At 43.3% G+C, this 19983-nt stretch overlaps 5 non-coding genes and 1 pseudogene across 5 annotated transcripts; 1 reads left to right on the forward strand and 5 right to left on the reverse strand.

The window, feature by feature from the left end:
- Nucleotides 1–14159: 14159 nt before the first annotated feature.
- LOC135010598 (U1 spliceosomal RNA) lies at nt 14160–14323 on the reverse strand. The gene has a single exon (XR_010209894.1). It is a non-coding gene; the product is annotated as a U1 spliceosomal RNA (small nuclear RNA).
- A 669-nt stretch (nt 14324–14992) lies between these two features.
- LOC135010857 (U1 spliceosomal RNA) lies at nt 14993–15155 on the reverse strand. The gene has a single exon (XR_010210138.1). It is a non-coding gene; the product is annotated as a U1 spliceosomal RNA (small nuclear RNA).
- Nucleotides 15156–15307: 152 nt separating this feature from the next.
- On the reverse strand, nt 15308–15471 carry LOC135010973 (U1 spliceosomal RNA). The gene has a single exon (XR_010210239.1). It is a non-coding gene; the product is annotated as a U1 spliceosomal RNA (small nuclear RNA).
- A 702-nt stretch (nt 15472–16173) lies between these two features.
- Nucleotides 16174–16308, reverse strand: LOC135010847 (U1 spliceosomal RNA; annotated as a pseudogene).
- Nucleotides 16309–16460: 152 nt separating this feature from the next.
- Nucleotides 16461–16624, reverse strand: LOC135010638 (U1 spliceosomal RNA). The gene has a single exon (XR_010209933.1). It is a non-coding gene; the product is annotated as a U1 spliceosomal RNA (small nuclear RNA).
- A 2361-nt stretch (nt 16625–18985) lies between these two features.
- On the forward strand, nt 18986–19141 carry LOC135010880 (U1 spliceosomal RNA). Its single transcript, XR_010210148.1, has one exon. It is a non-coding gene; the product is annotated as a U1 spliceosomal RNA (small nuclear RNA).
- The last annotated feature ends 842 nt before the right edge of the window (nt 19142–19983 follow it).

Below are 19983 nucleotides of genomic sequence, written 5' to 3' on the forward strand. Positions count from 1 at the left end.
AGGCATTGGAAAATTCAGGGCTATAACGTGTAGATGAAGCACTAACAGGAGGCTTTAAAATTTTCATTCTAGTGTCCTTCGTTTGGGAGAAAACTGCAAAGGTACAATACAGCTTTTCCTTGCCGATATCTCTCTTTTGCAAAGAGATAGGCATTGGTAAATTCAGGGCTATAACGTGTAGATGAAGCACTAATAGGAGGCTTTAAAATTTTCATTCTAGTGTCCTTCGTTTGGGAGAAAAATGCAAAGGTACAATACAGCTTTTCCTTGCCGATATCTCTCTTTTGCAAAGAGATAGGCATTGGAAAATTCAGGGCTATAACGTGTAGATGAAGCACTAACAGGAGGCTTTAAAATTTTCATTCTAGTGTATTTCGTTTGGGAGAAAAATGCAAAGGTACAATACCGCTTCTCCTTGCCGATATCTCTCTTTTGCAAAGAGCTAGGCATTGGAAAATTCAGGGCTATAACGTGTAGATGAAGCACTAATAGGAGGCTTTAAAATGTTCAATCTAGTGTCTTCGTTTGGGAGAAAAATGCAAAGGTACAATACAGCTTTTCCTTGCCAATATCTCTCTTTTGCAAAGAGCTAGGCATTGGAAAATTCAGGGCTATAACGTGTAGATGAAGCACTAACAGGAGGCTTTAAAATTTTCATTCTAGTGTCTTTCGTTTGGGAGAAAAATGCAAAAGTACAATGCTGCTTTTCCTTGCCAATATCTCTCTTTTGCAAAGAGATAAGCATTGGAAAATTCAGGGCTATAACGTGTAGATGAAGCACTAACAGGAGGCTTTAAAATTTTCATTCTAGTGTCTTTCGTTTGGGAGAAAAATGCAAAGGTACAATACAGCTTTTCCTTGCCAATATCTCTCTTTTGCAAAGAGCTAGGCATTGGAAAATGCAGGGCTATAACGTGTAGATGAAGCACTAACAGGAGGCTTTACAATTTTCATTCTAGTGTCTTTCGTTTGGGAGAAAAATGCAAAGGTACAATGCTGCTTTTCCTTGCCGATATCTCTCTTTTGCAAAGAGATAGGCATTGGAAAATGCAGGGCTATAACGTGTAGATGAAGCACTAACAGGAGGCTTTAAAATTTTCATTCTAGTGTCTTTCGTTTGGGAGAAAAATGCAAAGGTACAATACAGCTTTTCCTTGCCGATATCTCTCTTTTGCAAAGAGATAGGCATTGGAAAATTCAGGGCTATAACGTGTAGATGAAGCACTAACAGGAGGCTTTAAAATTTTCATTCTAGTGTCTTTCGTTTGGGAGAAAAATGCAAAGGTACAATACAGCTTTTCCTTGCCGATATCTCTCTTTTGCAAAGAGATAGGCATTGGAAAATTCAGGGCTATAACGTGTAGATGAAGCACTAACAGGGGGCTTTAAAATTTTCATTCTAGTGTCCTTCGTTTGGGAGAAAACTGCAAAGGTACAATACAGCTTTTCCTTGCCGATAGCTCTCTTTTGCAAAGAGATAGGCATTGAAAAATTCAGGGCTATAACGTGTAGATGAAGCACTAATAGGAGGCTTTAAAATTTTCATTCTAGTGTCCTTCGTTTGGGAGAAAAATGCAAAGGTACAATACAGCTTTTCCTTGCCGATATCTCTCTTTTGCAAAGAGATAGGCATTGGAAAATTCAGGGCTATAACGTGTAGATGAAGCACTAACAGGAGGCTTTAAAATTTTCATTCTAGTGTATTTCGTTTGGGAGAAAAATGCAAAGGTACAATACCGCTTTTCCTTGCCGATATCTCTCTTTTGCAAAGAGCTAGGCATTGGAAAATTCAGGGCTATAACGTGTAGATGAAGCACTAATAGGAGGCTTAAAAATTTTCAATCTAGTGTCCTTCGTTTGGGAGAAAAATGCAAAGGTACAATACAGCTTTTCCTTGCCAATATCTCTCTTTTGCAAAGAGCTAGGCATTGGAAAATTCAGGGCTATAACGTGTAGATGAAGCACTAACAGGAGGCTTTAAAATTTTCATTCTAGTGTCTTTCGTTTGGGAGAAAAATGCAAAAGTACAATGCTGCTTTTCCTTGCCGATATCTCTCTTTTGCAAAGAGATAAGCATTGGAAAATTCAGGGCTATAACGTGTAGATGAAGCACTAACAGGAGGCTTTAAAATTTTCATTCTAGTGTCTTTCGTTTGGGAGAAAAATGCAAAGGTACAATACAGCTTTTCCTTGCCAATATCTCTCTTTTGCAAAGAGCTAGGCATTGGAAAATGCAGGGCTATAACGTGTAGATGAAGCACTAACAGGAGGCTTTACAATTTTCATTCTAGTGTCTTTCGTTTGGGAGAAAAATGCAAAGGTACAATGCTGCTTTTCCTTGCCGATATCTCTCTTTTGCAAAGAGATAGGCATTGGAAAATGCAGGGCTATAACGTGTAGATGAAGCACTAACAGGAGGCTTTAAAATTTTCATTCTAGTGTCCTTCGTTTGGGAGAAAAATGCAAAAGTACAATACAGCTTTTCCTTGCCAATATCTCTCTTTTGCAAAGAGCTAGGCATTGGAAAATTCAGGGCTATACCGTGTAGATGAAGCACTAACAGGAGGCTTTTAAATTTTCATTCTAGTGTCCTTCGTTTGGTAGAAAAATGCAAAGGTACAATACAGCTTTTCCTTGCCGATATCTCTCTTTTGCAAAGAGATAGGCATTGGAAAATTCTGGGCTATAACGTGTAGATGAAGCACTAACAGGAGGCTTTAAAATTTTCATTCTAGTGTCCTTCGTTTGGGAGAAAAATGCAAAGGTACAATACAGCTTTTCCTTGCCGATATCTCTCTTTTGCAAAGAAATAGGCATTGGAAAATTCAGGGCTATAACGTGTAGATGAAGCACTAATAGGAGGCTTTAAAATTTTCATTCTAGTGTCCTTCGTTTGGGAGAAAAATGCAAAGGTACAATAAAGCTTTTCCTTGCCGATATCTCTCTTTTGCAAAGAAATAGGCATTGGAAAATTCAGGGCTATAACGTGTAGATGAAGCACTAACAGGAGGCTTTAAAATTTTCATTCTAGTGTCTTTCGTTTGGGAGAAAAATGCAAAGGTACAATACAGCTTTTCCTTGCCGATATCTCTCTTTTGCAAAGAGATAGGCATTGGAAAATTCTGGGCTATAACGTGTAGATGAAGCACTAACAGGAGGCTTTAAAATTTTCATTCTAGTGTCTTTCGTTTGGGAGAAAAATGCAAAGGTACAATACAGCTTTTCCTTGCCAATATCTCTCTTTTGCAAAGAGCTAGGCATTGGAAAATGCAGGGCTATAACGTGTAGATGAAGCACTAACAGGAGGCTTTACAATTTTCATTCTAGTGTCTTTCGTTTGGGAGAAAAATGCAAAGGTACAATGCTGCTTTTCCTTGCCGATATCTCTCTTTTGCAAAGAGATAGGCATTGGAAAATGCAGGGCTATAACGTGTAGATGAAGCACTAACAGGAGGCTTTAAAATTTTCATTCTAGTGTCCTTCGTTTGGGAGAAAAATGCAAAAGTACAATACAGCTTTTCCTTGCCAATATCTCTCTTTTGCAAAGAGCTAGGCATTGGAAAATTCAGGGCTATACCGTGTAGATGAAGCACTAACAGGAGGCTTTTAAATTTTCATTCTAGTGTCTTTCGTTTGGTAGAAAAATGCAAAGGTACAATACAGCTTTTCCTTGCCGATATCTCTCTTTTGCAAAGAGATAGGCATTGGAAAATTCAGGGCTATAACGTGTAGATGAAGCACTAACAGGAGGCTTTAAAATTTTCATTCTAGTGTCTTTCGTTTGGGAGAAAAATGCAAAGGTACAATACAGCTTTTCCTTGCCGATATCTCTCTTTTGCAAAGAGATACTCATTGGAAAATTCAGGGCTATAACGTGTAGATGAAGCACTAATAGGAGGCTTTAAAATTTTCATTCTAGTGTCTTTCGTTTGGGAGAAAAATGCAAAGGTACAATACAGCTTTTCCTTGCCGATATCTCTCTTTTGCAAAGAGATAGACATTGGAAAATTCAGGGCTATAACGTGTAGATGAAGCACTAACAGGAGGCTTTAAAATTTTCATTCTAGTGTCCTTCGTTTGGGAGAAAACTGCAAAGGTACAATACAGCTTTTCCTTGCCGATATCTCTCTTTTGCAAAGAGATAGGCATTGGTAAATTCAGGGCTATAACGTGTAGATGAAGCACTAATAGGAGGCTTTAAAATTTTCATTCTAGTGTCCTTCGTTTGGGAGAAAAATGCAAAGGTACAATACAGCTTTTCCTTGCCGATATCTCTCTTTTGCAAAGAGATAGGCATTGGAAAATTCAGGGCTATAACGTGTAGATGAAGCACTAACAGGAGGCTTTAAAATTTTCATTCTAGTGTATTTCGTTTGGGAGAAAAATGCAAAGGTACAATACCGCTTTTCCTTGCCGATATCTCTCTTTTGCAAAGAGCTAGGCATTGGAAAATTCAGGTCTATAACGTGTAGATGAAGCACTAATAGGAGGCTTTAAAATGTTCAATCTAGTGTCCTTCGTTTGGGAGAAAAATGCAAAGGTACAATACAGCTTTTCCTTGCCAATATCTCTCTTTTGCTAAGAGCTAGGCATTGGAAAATTCAGGGCTATAACGTGTAGATGAAGCACTAACAGGAGGCTTTAAAATTTTCATTCTAGTGTCTTTCGTTTGGGAGAAAAATGCAAAAGTACAATGCTGCTTTTCCTTGCCAATATCTCTCTTTTGCAAAGAGATAAGCATTGGAAAATTCAGGGCTATAACGTGTAGATGAAGCACTAACAGGAGGCTTTAAAATTTTCATTCTAGTGTCTTTCGTTTGGGAGAAAAATGCAAAGGTACAATACAGCATTTCCTTGCCGATATCTCTCTTTTGCAAAGAGATAGGCATTGGAAAATTCAGGGCTATAACGTGTAGATGAAGCACTAACAGGAGGCTTTAAAATTTTCATTCTAGTGTCTTTCGTTTGGGAGAAAAATGCAAAGGTACAATACAGCTTTTCCTTGCCGATATCTCTCTTTTGCAAAGAGATAGGCATTGGTAAATTCAGGGCTATAACGTGTAGATGAAGCACTAATAGGAGGCTTTAAAATTTTCATTCTAGTGTCTTTCGTTTGGGAGAAAAATGCAAAGGTACAATACAGCTTTTCCTTGCCGATATCTCTCTTTTGCAAAGAGATAGGCATTGGAAAATTCAGGGCTATAACGTGTAGATGAAGCACTAACAGGAGGCTTTAAAATTTTCATTCGAGTGTCCTTCGTTTGGGAGAAAACTGCAAAGGTACAATACAGCTTTTCCTTGCCGATATCTCTCTTTTGCAAAGAGATAGGCATTGGAAAATGCAGGGCTATAACGTGTAGATGAAGCACTAACAGGAGGCTTTAAAATTTTCATTCTAGTGTCTTTCGTTTGGGAGAAAAATGCAAAGGTACAATACAGCTTTTCCTTGCCGATATCTCTCTTTTGCAAAGAGATAGGCATTGGAAAATTCAGGGCTATAACGTGTAGATGAAGCACTAACAGGAGGCTTTAAAATTTTCATTCTAGTGTCTTTCGTTTGGGAGAAAAATGCAAAGGTACAATACAGCATTTCCTTGCCGATATCTCTCTTTTGCAAAGAGATAGGCATTGGAAAATTCAGGGCTATAACGTGTAGATGAAGCACTAACAGGAGGCTTTAAAATTTTCATTCTAGTGTCTTTCGTTTGGGAGAAAAATGCAAAGGTACAATACAGCTTTTCCTTGCCGATATCTCTCTTTTGCAAAGAGATAGGCATTGGTAAATTCAGGGCTATAACGTGTAGATGAAGCACTAATAGGAGGCTTTAAAATTTTCATTCTAGTGTCTTTCGTTTGGGAGAAAAATGCAAAGGTACAATACAGCTTTTCCTTGCCGATATCTCTCTTTTGCAAAGAGATAGGCATTGGAAAATTCAGGGCTATAACGTGTAGATGAAGCACTAACAGGAGGCTTTAAAATTTTCATTCTAGTGTCCTTCGTTTGGGAGAAAACTGCAAAGGTACAATACAGCTTTTCCTTGCCGATATCTCTCTTTTGCAAAGAGATAGGCATTGGTAAATTCAGGGCTATAACGTGTAGATGAAGCACTAATAGGAGGCTTTAAAATTTTCATTCTAGTGTCCTTCGTTTGGGAGAAAAATGCAAAGGTACAATACAGCTTTTCCTTGCCGATATCTCTCTTTTGCAAAGAGATAGGCATTGGAAAATTCAGGGCTATAACGTGTAGATGAAGCACTAACAGGAGGCTTTAAAATTTTCATTCTAGTGTATTTCGTTTGGGAGAAAAATGCAAAGGTACAATACCGCTTTTCCTTGCCGATATCTCTCTTTTGCAAAGAGCTAGGCATTGGAAAATTCAGGGCTATAACGTGTAGATGAAGCACTAATAGGAGGCTTTAAAATGTTCAATCTAGTGTCCTTCGTTTGGGAGAAAAATGCAAAGGTACAATACAGCTTTTCCTTGCCAATATCTCTCTTTTGCAAAGAGCTAGGCATTGGAAAATTCAGGGCTATAACGTGTAGATGAAGCACTAACAGGAGGCTTTAAAATTTTCATTCTAGTGTCTTTCGTTTGGGAGAAAAATGCAAAAGTACAATGCTGCTTTTCCTTGCCAATATCTCTCTTTTGCAAAGAGATAAGCATTGGAAAATTCAGGGCTATAACGTGTAGATGAAGCACTAACAGGAGGCTTTAAAATTTTCATTCTAGTGTCTTTCGTTTGGGAGAAAAATGCAAAGGTACAATACAGCTTTTCCTTGCCAATATCTCTCTTTTGCAAAGAGCTAGGCATTGGAAAATGCAGGGCTATAACGTGTAGATGAAGCACTAACAGGAGGCTTTACAATTTTCATTCTAGTGTCTTTCGTTTGGGAGAAAAATGCAAAGGTACAATGCTGCTTTTCCTTGCCGATATCTCTCTTTTGCAAAGAGATAGGCATTGGAAAATGCAGGGCTATAACGTGTAGATGAAGCACTAACAGGAGGCTTTAAAATTTTCATTCTAGTGTCTTTCGTTTGGGAGAAAAATGCAAAGGTACAATACAGCTTTTCCTTGCCGATATCTCTCTTTTGCAAAGAGATAGGCATTGGAAAATTCAGGGCTATAACGTGTAGATGAAGCACTAACAGGAGGCTTTAAAATTTTCATTCTAGTGTCTTTCGTTTGGGAGAAAAATGCAAAGGTACAATACAGCTTTTCCTTGCCGATATCTCTCTTTTGCAAAGAGATAGGCATTGGAAAATTCAGGGCTATAACGTGTAGATGAAGCACTAACAGGGGGCTTTAAAATTTTCATTCTAGTGTCCTTCGTTTGGGAGAAAACTGCAAAGGTACAATACAGCTTTTCCTTGCCGATAGCTCTCTTTTGCAAAGAGATAGGCATTGAAAAATTCAGGGCTATAACGTGTAGATGAAGCACTAACAGGAGGCTTTAAAATTTTCATTCTAGTGTCCTTCGTTTGGGAGAAAAATGCAAAGGTACAATACAGCTTTTCCTTGCCGATATCTCTCTTTTGCAAAGAGATAGGCATTGGAAAATTCAGGGCTATAACGTGTAGATGAAGCACTAACAGGAGGCTTTAAAATTTTCATTCTAGTGTATTTCGTTTGGGAGAAAAATGCAAAGGTACAATACAGCTTTTCCTTGCCGATATCTCTCTTTTGCAAAGAGATAGGCATTGGAAAATTCTGGGCTATAACGTGTAGATGAAGCACTAACAGGAGGCTTTAAAATTTTCATTCTAGTGTCCTTCGTTTGGGAGAAAAATGCAAAGGTACAATACAGCTTTTCCTTGCCGATATCTCTCTTTTGCAAAGAAATAGGCATTGGAAAATTCAGGGCTATAACGTGTAGATGAAGCACTAATAGGAGGCTTTAAAATTTTCATTCTAGTGTCCTTCGTTTGGGAGAAAAATGCAAAGGTACAATAAAGCTTTTCCTTGCCGATATCTCTCTTTTGCAAAGAAATAGGCATTGGAAAATTCAGGGCTATAACGTGTAGATGAAGCACTAACAGGAGGCTTTAAAATTTTCATTCTAGTGTCTTTCGTTTGGGAGAAAAATGCAAAGGTACAATACAGCTTTTCCTTGCCGATATCTCTCTTTTGCAAAGAGATAGGCATTGGAAAATTCTGGGCTATAACGTGTAGATGAAGCACTAACAGGAGGCTTTAAAATTTTCATTCTAGTGTCTTTCGTTTGGGAGAAAAATGCAAAGGTACAATACAGCTTTTCCTTGCCAATATCTCTCTTTTGCAAAGAGCTAGGCATTGGAAAATGCAGGGCTATAACGTGTAGATGAAGCACTAACAGGAGGCTTTACAATTTTCATTCTAGTGTCTTTCGTTTGGGAGAAAAATGCAAAGGTACAATGCTGCTTTTCCTTGCCGATATCTCTCTTTTGCAAAGAGATAGGCATTGGAAAATGCAGGGCTATAACGTGTAGATGAAGCACTAACAGGAGGCTTTAAAATTTTCATTCTAGTGTCCTTCGTTTGGGAGAAAAATGCAAAAGTACAATACAGCTTTTCCTTGCCAATATCTCTCTTTTGCAAAGAGCTAGGCATTGGAAAATTCAGGGCTATACCGTGTAGATGAAGCACTAACAGGAGGCTTTTCAATTTTCATTCTAGTGTCTTTCGTTTGGTAGAAAAATGCAAAGGTACAATACAGCTTTTCCTTGCCGATATCTCTCTTTTGCAAAGAGATAGGCATTGGAAAATTCAGGGCTATAACGTGTAGATGAAGCACTAACAGGAGGCTTTAAAATTTTCATTCTAGTGTCTTTCGTTTGGGAGAAAAATGCAAAGGTACAATACAGCTTTTCCTTGCCGATATCTCTCTTTTGCAAAGAGATAGGCATTGGAAAATTCTGGGCTATAACGTGTAGATGAAGCACTAACAGGAGGCTTTAAAATTTTCATTCTAGTGTCCTTCGTTTGGGAGAAAAATGCAAAGGTACAATACAGCTTTTCCTTGCCGATATCTCTCTTTTGCAAAGAAATAGGCATTGGAAAATTCAGGGCTATAACGTGTAGATGAAGCACTAATAGGAGGCTTTAAAATTTTCATTCTAGTGTCCTTCGTTTGGGAGAAAAATGCAAAGGTACAATAAAGCTTTTCCTTGCCGATATCTCTCTTTTGCAAAGAAATAGGCATTGGAAAATTCAGGGCTATAACGTGTAGATGAAGCACTAACAGGAGGCTTTAAAATTTTCATTCTAGTGTCTTTCGTTTGGGAGAAAAATGCAAAGGTACAATACAGCTTTTCCTTGCCGATATCTCTCTTTTGCAAAGAGCTAGGCATTGGAAAATTCAGGGCTATAACGTGTAGATGAAGCACTAACAGTAGGCTTTAAAATTTTCATTCCCAATGGGGATGGCTTCCCGGGAGGTAACCCCTATTGAGTGAAGGGAGTATATAGGATACGACCCAGTGGTACCTGACGACATAGATACTAACAGCTATTTAATAACATTACGCTAGAAAGTGATTATTAGCAACATATATATCTATATAAACAACCCCGCCAGGGTTGTGCCTTCAAAAATAATCACACACGGACACGCTTTTTAAACCTTTTTTTCACATCTCTTTATTTTTCTTATGCACATGTATGTTAGTTCTGTGATTTTAACCTTTATGTTTCACTGCAGTTTGGGATAATAATATTAATATTTATCCAATTTTAATACATACTTAATAAAGGTTATATTTTATGATTCATTCATTCTGTCCAGTGCGTCAACAGTGCAGATTTCTTCTTGTTTTTTCTCCCAAATTCTATAACAATGACAGTAAATGTTGTTTCTTTTCAAACAGAACTTTCTTGACCATGCTACTTGCTTGAAAGATCTGGGAGCACATGGAAAACAGTACAAACCATGCAGTATCACAAGAGCCTTTATTTGATCTTTCATGAAGATAGAGCAGAATTGAGGACACGTCAACAATTTCTGCCGAAGGTGGTTCATCTTTCCACATGGTGCCTTTGGCCACTGACACCTTCGTTGAGTCAAAGTCTCTGGCTGTGGTCAGAACTTTGAAAATTTATGTCACCAGAACGGTTCAGATTAGGAAAACAGAGGCTCTGTTTGTCCTGTATGCTCCCAACAGGATTGGGTGTCCTGCTTCCATGTAGACCATTATGCGCTGGATCTGTGGTAAGATTCAGCATGCTCATTCCATGGCAGGATTGCCGTTACTGAATTAGGTGAAGACCCATTCTACTAGAAAGGTGGGTTCATCCTGGGCAGCTGGTCGGGGAGTCTCGGCATTGCAACTTTGCCGAGCAGCTATTTAGTAAACACTTTTGCTAAGTTTTACAAGTTTGATACCTTGGCTGATGATAACCTCAAGTTGGGTCATTCGGTGCTGCAGAGTCGTACGCACTCTCCCACCCGTTCAAGAGCTTTGGTATAACCCCATGGTTCTTAATGTGACCCCAGCATCCTCTAGGCCGTATGAGAAAATAGGATTTTAATACCTACCGGTAAATCCTTTTCTCTTAGTCCGTAGAGGATGCTGGGCACCCGTCCCAGTCCATACTGTGTCTGCAGTTATTACTTGTGGTTATACACATGTTATGTTATGGTTCTGGTCAGCTTTTTGCTGCAATTGTTCATGCCGTTGGCTTGTGTTCTGTTGAATGCCACGTTCTGCGGCATGCTTAAGGTGTGAGCTGGTAAGATGCTCACCTTAGTTTAACAATAAATCCTTTCCTCGAAATGTCCGTCTCCCTGGGCACAGTTCCTATAACTGGAGTCTGGAGGAGGGGCATAGAGGGAGGAGCCAGTTCACACCCTTTGAAAGTCTTAAAGTGCCCATGTCTCTTGCGGATCCCGTCTATACCCCATGGTTCTTAATGTGACCCCAGCATCCTCTACGGACTAAGAGAAAAGGATGCCCTTGCGCACTATCCTGACTTCTCCTCCCGTCTGCTTACTTTGTGCCTTCCAACGCACAATGCGAACTACAGGTGGTGCTGCAGGGCCCACACCCTTTTACTTGCCTTACAGAACAGCTCTGGAGCTGTTACAGTGCCCAGCTGCTGCAAGAAATCAGCTTGAATGCTTCAGGGGATGGGGCATGGCCAACATGAGCCCCACACCAAAGGAGGGTGGGGGTGTTTAATGCGAACTAGGGGTCATCCAAGCACCGCAAAAGGCCGCCATGCCCTGCATGCCCCTTTTCTCTTTTCATATGCAGATGAGGGTTCCAGCCAACTTTGGCCCACATCTTGGATGACATCACCGTATGCAAATTCGTCTTCTGCAGACCTTCCCCCAGGAATGCTTGTACTAGTTGTTGCATATGGTTTGATATTTGATGGTGCTTCAATATTAGGCAGCCTTCCACCCTCCCATGTTCATCTGAACAGATGTGGTCTCCCTGCAGTTGTTGTCCCCAGACGAGAGTTCCCTTGTGCGTCCTCAGTTGAATCTCCTTAACTTGACGGGGGAGGGGCTGCCCGAGCAGCCACCCTCCCCAGCCCTATCCCAACTCATACTTATTTTGCATATGAGATCTCTTGATCATGAAGATTGTTCTCACAGGGTGAGGTTCATCCATTATATTTTAAAATAGGAAGGTACAAATTACATATTTGAATTGCATCTATGTGCTGGATTCAAATGTCCCCCCCCCCCCTTCCTTTCTCAATTGTGCCCGTCAGCAGCTATTCTAAGGTTGCTGCCAATGGGTGTGACACATTAATTTCTTCTGTGGGGTACACTGGACTCCACAAGGATTCACATTGGGGTGTAGAGTAGGATCTTGATCTGAGGCACCAACCGGCTCAAAGCTTTTGACTGTTCCCAAGATGCTCAGCGCATCCTCCTCTATAACCCCGCTTCCATGAACAGGGAGCTCAGTTTGTAGTTGGTGCCTTCAGTAGCAGGCCACTTAACAGGGGCCTGCCTCAGGCAGCCTATTCTTAGCTATTAATTTTGACAAGAAAAGAAGAACTTGTTTTATGAGAATCTACAAGGGCTGCAGCAGGCTAGGTCTAATAGACATCTTTACTGCAGCTTCATCACTCCCAGCGGCGCTGTATACTCCCGTGCCCTGGTTGCTGGGTCACTGCAGCGGAGGCTCCAGTTTCTTCCTAAGGTCAGTCACACACACACCGCCCTTCCGGATCACGAGGCCGCTGATGAAGGGGAGCGTGGCCGTAGGGGGTGGACCGTGTGCGCACTGGCGTGGACACTGATTACTGGGCAGCCGCTCCACTAGCCACCAGGTACAGTTAAGGAGCACAGGTCTGGGAGTTTTACTCCTATATTAACCCAATTTTGTACTGCCCGCAGCGCATTGTGATAGGTAATAGGGCCTGATTCAGGTTGGAATGCAATCACAATAAGCGATCCAACTGCAAAAATTGCTAACAGCATACGCATGTGCCTGCATTTTCTGCGGCACCCCGCAGAGAATGCGATCGCCTCTGCCTGTCAATCGGGGCGGGGGGGGGGAGAGGGGGTCAGCAACACTCCATTTCCAAGTCAGGGATGGAGCGGTGCGGGGGCAAGGCTTCAAAATGGGGTCTGCAACGGAGGAGACACAGGGGGCGTGGTCACAGCGGCTGTATGACATCACATTCAGCCGCTGTGATCACAAAAATGGTGGCGGCTTCCTGCGCGCACATACAGTTTGCACCAGCAGGAGGCTACACCATTTTTTATGATCACGCTGAACTGCAGTGCGACTGCAATTACAGCATGGTCAAGAATGGAGGCGTCATGCTGGGTGGCCATGCCCTGTCACTGTGCAGGAGCCAGCACCGCACACACACTAGTCCCCGGGTGCAGCCCCCAACCCCCGGGACACCCGGAGCAACAAAATGTAGATTCAGGCCACCAGGCCACGCCCCTACCTATGAAACCATGCCTCCTTTTTACCATTGCGCTGCTTATCTGCGCGCACTGCATTACAATCTCCTTCGCCACCTCTCTGGGTGTCACCAGTGATAGTGACACCTCTGCCATGCTTGTAGCAGCTGGTCCTAAGATCTACGCCTCAAGCCCTGAGTGTTTGCCCTTGTGACTTGTTGATCATCATAGCGAAGCAGATGCTTACAGAAAACTGCAGGGGCTTAGATTGAAAATAAAAAAATTGATGGGTATAAGGTAGAGAGGAGCGGGTTCGGTTCTCCGAGAACCGAATTCCCGACGAACTCCATGTGGTTTACACTGGTCCGAGGCAGGCTCGGTTGTTCCCGCCTGACTCGGAAAACCTGAACAAGGGAAAATGTCATCATCCCGCTGTCGGATTCTCTCGAGATTCGGATTCCATATAAAGAGCTGCGCGTTGCCGCCATTTTTACTCGTGCATTGAAGAGAGAGCGGAGAGGACGTGGCTATGTTCTCTCAGTGGAAATCTCAATATCAGTGCTCAGTATCAGTGGTTACTTATTGCTGCTCAGTAATACTAGTAGTGTGTCTCTCCTGCTCAGTGTCAGTTCTCAGTAGTATCCTCATCAGTGCTCAGTATCACTGCTCATTGTCTTGTGCTGCATTGTGGTGCTCAGCATACTACAGTACATTACTAATAGTCCAGTGCTGCATCTTGCTGCTCAGTGTCAGTTCTAGTATCCTCATCAGTGCTCACTATCACTGCTCATTACATTGTGGTGTTCTGTATACTACAGTAACATAGTAATATAGTAACATATAGTAACATAGTTTTTGAGGTTGAATAGAGGCAAATTGCCCATCGTGTTCAACCTGTTTTAAGTTGTGATGATTCTACATACTTGCTGAATAATGTTTTATGACTAGTTAGCTACTATAACTCATGTTACCCCCGGATTAACCATGTTGATATTTTAAGTATTATAACCTTGGATAGCTTTTTCATTCAGAAATGTATCCATTCCTTTTTTAAATCCAATTACAGAGTCCGCCATTACCACCTTCCCTGGCAGGGAATTCCACATCCTGATTGCCCTAACAGTGAACATCATAGTATCTCACCTGGCAGGCAAGTAGGAGTTGGGCTAGAGCTGTGGAGGATTGCTGCTCGGGCACCCCCTGTCAAGTGAAGGAGATCCAACTGAGGCAGCACAAGGGAACTCTCGAAAGAAGAACAAGGCTAGAGGAAGATCTGAGACAAAGAAATCTGACTTTTACCAGAGCTGACCAGAGGAAAGCACAAACGCAGTCCCCCACTACCACAAATAATGCAGTCGAGTTTCCCACATTTGGGGAAATCACAGGGGTCAGCATACCCAGAGTGCAATGAATGAACCTCACCCTGGGAGAACAATCTTCATGACCATGGTATCTCCTATGCAAAATAAGTATGATTTGGGATAGGGCTGGGGAGGGCCGCTGCTCAGGCACATCTCTGTCAAGTAAAGGAGATTCAACTGAGGCAGCACAAGATAACTCTCATCTGGGGACAACAACTGCAGGGAGAAACATATTTTCAGATGAACATGGGAGAGCAGAAGGCTGCCTAATACTGAAGCACCCCAAACAACAAACCAAATGCAACAACTAGTACAAGCATTCCTGGGGGAAGGTCTGCAGAAGACGTATTTGCATACGGTGATGTCATCCAAGCAGTGGGCCAAAGTTGGCTGGAACCCTCATCTGCATATGAAAAGAGAAAAGGGGTATGCAGGGCATGGCGGCCTTTTGCGGCGCTTGGATGACCCTTAGTTCGCATTAAACACCTCCACCCTCCGTCGGTGTGGGGCTCATGTTGGCTATGCCCCAGCCCCTGAAGCATTCAAGCTGATTTCTTGCAGCAGCTGGGCACTGTAACAGCTCCAGAGCTGCTCTGAAAGGCAAGTAAAAGGGTGTGGGCCCTGCAGCACTACCTGTAGTTTGCATTGTGCGTTGGAAGGCACAAAGTAAGCAGACAGGAGAAGTCAGGAGAGTGCACAAGGGCATAGAAGGCAGCGGCTCAAGAAAAGAGAAGTGGAAACAGACAGCAAACTAAGCTGGAGAGAGACCTGAGACAAAGAGATCTGAATTATACGAGAGCCGACCAGGGGAAACGCAAATTATGCAGTCAAGTTTCCCACATTTGGGGAAATCGCAGGAGCAGCACACCCAGAGTGCAATGGGTGAGCCTTGCCCTGGGAGAAGCACCTTCATGATCATAGTATCTCACCTGGCAGTTATGTAGGAGTTGGGCTAGAGCTGGGGAGGGTCGCTGCTCGGGTACCCCCCTGTCAAGTGAAGGAGATCAAACTGAGGCAGCACAATGGAACTCTCGAAAGAAGAACAAGGCTAGAGGAAGATCTGAGACAAAGAAATCTGACTTTTACCAGAGCTGACCAGAGGAAAACACAAACACAGTCCCCCACTACCACAAATAATGCAGTTGAGTTTCCCACATTTGGGGAAATCACAGGGGTCAGCATACCCAGAATGCAATGAATGAACCTCACCCTGGGAGAACAATCTTTATGACCATGGTATCTCCTATGCAAAATAAGTATGATTTGGGATAGGGCTGGGGAGGGCCGCTGCTCAGGCACATCTCTGTCAAGTAAAGGAGATTCAACTGAGGCAGCACAAGGGAACTCTCATCTGGGGACAACAACTGCCGGGAGAACACATATTTTCAGATGAACATGGGAGGGCAGAAGGCTGCCTAATACTGAAGCACCCCCAAACAACAAACCAAATGCAGCAACTAGTACAAGCATTCCTGGGGGAAGGTCTGCAGAAGACGGATTTGCATACAGTGATGTCATCCAAGCAGTGGGCCAAAGTTGGCTGGAACCCTCATCTGCATATGAAAAGAGAAAAGGGGTATGCAGGGCATGGCGGCCTTTTGCGGCGCTTGGATGACCCTTAGTTCGCATTAAACACCCCCACCCTACTTCGGTGTGGGGCTCATGTTGGCCATGCCCCAGCCCCTGAAGCATTCAAGCTGATTTCTTGCAGCAGCTTGGCACTGTAACAGCTCCAGAGCTGCTCTGTAAGGCAAGTAAAAGGGTGTGGGCCCTGCAGCACTACCTGTAGTTTGCATTGTGCATCGGAAGGCACAAAGTAAGCAGACAGGAGGAGAAGTCAGGATAGTGCACAAGGGTATAGAAGGGAGGGGCTCAAGAAAAAAGAAGTGGAAACAGACAGCAAACTAGGCTGGAGAGAGACCTGAGACAAAGAGATCTGAATTATATGAGAGCCGACTAGGGGAAACACAAATTATGCAATCAAGTTTCCCATATTTGGGGAAATCGCAGGGGCAGCACACCCAGAGTGCAATGGGTGAGCCTTGCCCTGGGAGAAGCAACTTCATGATCATAGTATCTCACCTGGCAGGTAAGTAGGAGTTGGGCTAGAGCTGGGGAGGGTCGCTGCTCGGGCACCCCCCTGTCAAGTGAAGGAGATCCAACTGAGGCAGCACAAGGGAACTCTTGAAAGAAGAACAAGGCTAGAGGAAGATCTGAGACAAAGAAATCTGACTTTTACCAGAGCTGACCAGAGGAAAGCACAAACACAGTCCCCCACTACCACAAATAATGCAGTTGAGTTTCCCACATTTGGGGAAATCACAGAGGTCAGCATACCCAGAACGCAATGAATGAACCTAACCCTGGGAGAACAATCTTCATGACCATGGTATCTCCTATGCAAAATAAGTATGATTTGGGATAGGGCTGGGGAGGGCCGCTGCTCAGGCACATCTCTGTCAAGTAAAGGAGATTCAACTGAGGCAGCACAAGGGAACTCTCATCTGGGGACAACAACTGCAGGGAGAACACATATTTTCAGATGAACATGGGAGGGCAGAAGGCTGCCTAATACTGAAGCACCCCCAAACAACAAACCAAATGCAACAACTAGTGCAAGCATTCCTGGGGGAAGGCCTGCCGCAGATGGATTTGCATATGGTGATGTCATCCAAGCAGTGGGTCAAAGTTGGCTTCAACCCTCGTCTGCATATGAAAAGAGAAAAGGGGCATGCAGGGCATGGCGGCCTTTTGCGGCGCTTGGCTGACCCCTAGTTTGCATTAAACACCTCCACCCTCCGTCGGTGTGGGGCTCATGTTGGCTATGCCCCAGCCCCTGAAGCATTCAAGCTGATTTCTTGCTGCAGCTGGGCACTGTAACAGCTCCAGAGCTGCTCTGTAAGGCAAGTAAAAGGGTGTGGGCCCTGCAGCACTACCTGTAGTTTGCATTGTGCGTTGGAAGGCACAAAGTAAGCAGACAGGAGAAGTCTGGAGAGTGCACAAGGGCATAGAAGGCAGCGGCTCAAGAAAAGAGAAGTGGAAACAGACAGCAAACTAGGCTGGAGAGAGACCTGAGACAAAGAGATCTGAATTATACGAGAGCCGACCAGGGGAAACACAAATTATGCAGTCAAGTTTCCCACAGGAGTATATAGGATTCGACCCAGTGGTACCTGACGACATAGATACTAACAGCTATTTAATAACATTACGCTAGAAAGTGATTATTAGCAACATATATATCTATATAAACAACCCCGCCAGGGTTGTGCCTTCAAAAATAATCACACACGGACACGCTTTTTAAACCTTTTTTTCACATCTCTTTATTCTTCTTATGCACATGTATGTTAGTTCTGTGATTTTAACCTTTATGTTTCACTGCAGTTTGGGATAATAATATTAATATTTATCCAATTTTAATACATACTTAATAAAGGTTATATTTTATGATTCATTCATTCTGTCCAGTGCGTCAACAGTGCAGATTTCTTCTTGTTTTTTCTCCCAAATTCTATAACAATGACAGTAAATGTTGTTTCTTTTCAAACAGAACTTTCTTGACCATGCTTCTTGCTTGAAAGATCTGGGAGCACATGGAAAACAGTACAAACCATGCAGTATCACAAGAGCCTTTATTTGATATTTCATGAAGATAGAGCAGAATTGAGGACACGTCAACAATTTCTGCCGAAGGTGGTTCATCTTTCCACATGGTGCCTTTGGCCACTGACACCTTCGTTGAGTCAAAGTCTCTGGCTGTGGTCAGAACTTTGAAAATTTATGTCACCAGAACGGTTCAGATTAGGAAAACAGAGGCTCTGTTTGTCCTGTATGCTCCCAACAGGATTGGGTGTCCTGCTTCCATGTAGACAATTATGCGCTGGATCTGTGGTAAGATTCAGCATGCTCATTCCACGGCAGGATTGCCGTTACTGAATTAGGTGAAGACCCATTCTACTAGAAAGGTGGGTTCATCCTGGGCAGCTGGTCGGGGAGTCTCGGCATTGCAACTTTGCCGAGCAGCTATTTAGTAAACACTTTTGCTAAGTTTTACAAGTTTTAGAGTAAAGGAGATTCAACTGAGGCAGCACAAGGGAACTCTCATCTGGGGACAACAACTGCAGTGAGAACACATATTTTCAGATGAACATGGGAGGGCAGAAGGCTGCCTAATACTGAAGCACCCCCAAACAACAAACCAAATGCAACAACTAGTACAAGCATTCCTGGGGGAAGGTCTGCAGAAGACGGATATGCATATAGTGATGTCATCCAAGCAGTGGGCCAAAGTTGGCTGGAACCCTCATCTGCATATGAAAAGAGAAAAGGGGTATGCAGGGCATGGCGGCCTTTTGCGGCGCTTGGATGACCCTTAGTTCGCATTAAACACCCCCACCCTCCTTCGGTGTGGGGCTCATGTTGGCCATGCCCCAGCCCCTGAAGCATTCAAGCTGATTTCTTGCAGCAGCTTGGCACTGTAACAGCTCCAGAGCTGCTCTGTAAGGCAAGTAAAAGGGTGTGGGCCCTGCAGCACTACCTGTAGTTTGCATTGTGCATTGGAAGGCACAAAGTAAGCAGACAGGAGGAGAAGTCAGGATAGTCCACAAGGGTATAGAAGGGAGGGGCTCAAGAAAAAAGAAGTGGAAACAGACAGCAAACTAGGCTGGAGAGAGACCTGAGACAAAGAGATCTGAATTATATGAGAGCCGACCAGGGGAAACACAAATTATGCAGTCAAGTTTCCCACATTTGGGGAAATCGCAGGGGCAGCACACCCAGGTGAGATACTATAATCAGGAAGGTGCTTCTCCCAGGGCAAGGCTCACCCATTGCACACTGGGTGTGCTGCTCCTACGATTTCCCCAAATGTGGGACACTTGACTGCATAATTTGTGTTTCCTCTGGTCGGCTCTCGTATAATTCAGATCTCTTTGTCTCAGGTCTCTCTCCAGCCTAGTTTGCTCTCTGTTTCCACTTCTTTTTTCTTGAGCCCCTCCCTTCTATACCCTTGTGCACTATCCTGACTTCTCCTCCCGTCTGCTTACTTTGTGCCTTCCAACGCACAATGCGAACTACAGGTAGTGCTGCAGGGCCCACACCCTTTTATTTGCCTTACAGAGCAGCTCTGGAGCTGTTACAGTGCCCAGCTGCTGCAAGAAATCAGCTTGAATGCTTCAGGGGCTGGGGCATAGCCAACATGAGCCCCACACCGAAGGAGGGTGGAGGTGTTTAATGCGAACTAGGGGTCATCCAAGCGCCGCAAAAGGCCGCCATGCCCTGCATAACCCTTTTCTCTTTTCATATGCAGATGAGGGTTCCAGCCAACTTTGGCCCACTGCTTGGATGACATCACCGTATGCAAATTCGTCTCCTGCAGACCTTCCCCCAGGAATGCTTGTACTAGTTATTGCATATGGTTTGATATTTGATGGTGCTTCAGTATTAGGCAGCCTTCCGCTCTCCCATGTTCATCTGAAAAAATGTGGTCTCCCTGCAGTTGTTGTCCCCAGACGAGAGTTCCCTTGTGCTTCCTCAGTTGAATCTCCTTAACTTGACGGGGGAGGGGCTTGCCCGAGCAGCCACCCTCCCCAGCCCTATCCCAACTCATACTTATTTTGCATATGAGATCTCTATATCATGAAGATTGTTATCACAGGGTGAAGTTCATCCATTATATTTTAAAATAGGAAGGTTCAAATTACATATTTGAATTGCATCTATGTGCTGGATTCAAATGTCCCCCCCCCTTCCTTTCTCAATTGTGCCCGT

Source organism: Pseudophryne corroboree, unplaced genomic scaffold (genome assembly GCF_028390025.1).
Source record: "Pseudophryne corroboree isolate aPseCor3 unplaced genomic scaffold, aPseCor3.hap2 scaffold_237, whole genome shotgun sequence".
NCBI classification, from domain to species: domain Eukaryota; kingdom Metazoa; phylum Chordata; class Amphibia; order Anura; family Myobatrachidae; genus Pseudophryne; species Pseudophryne corroboree.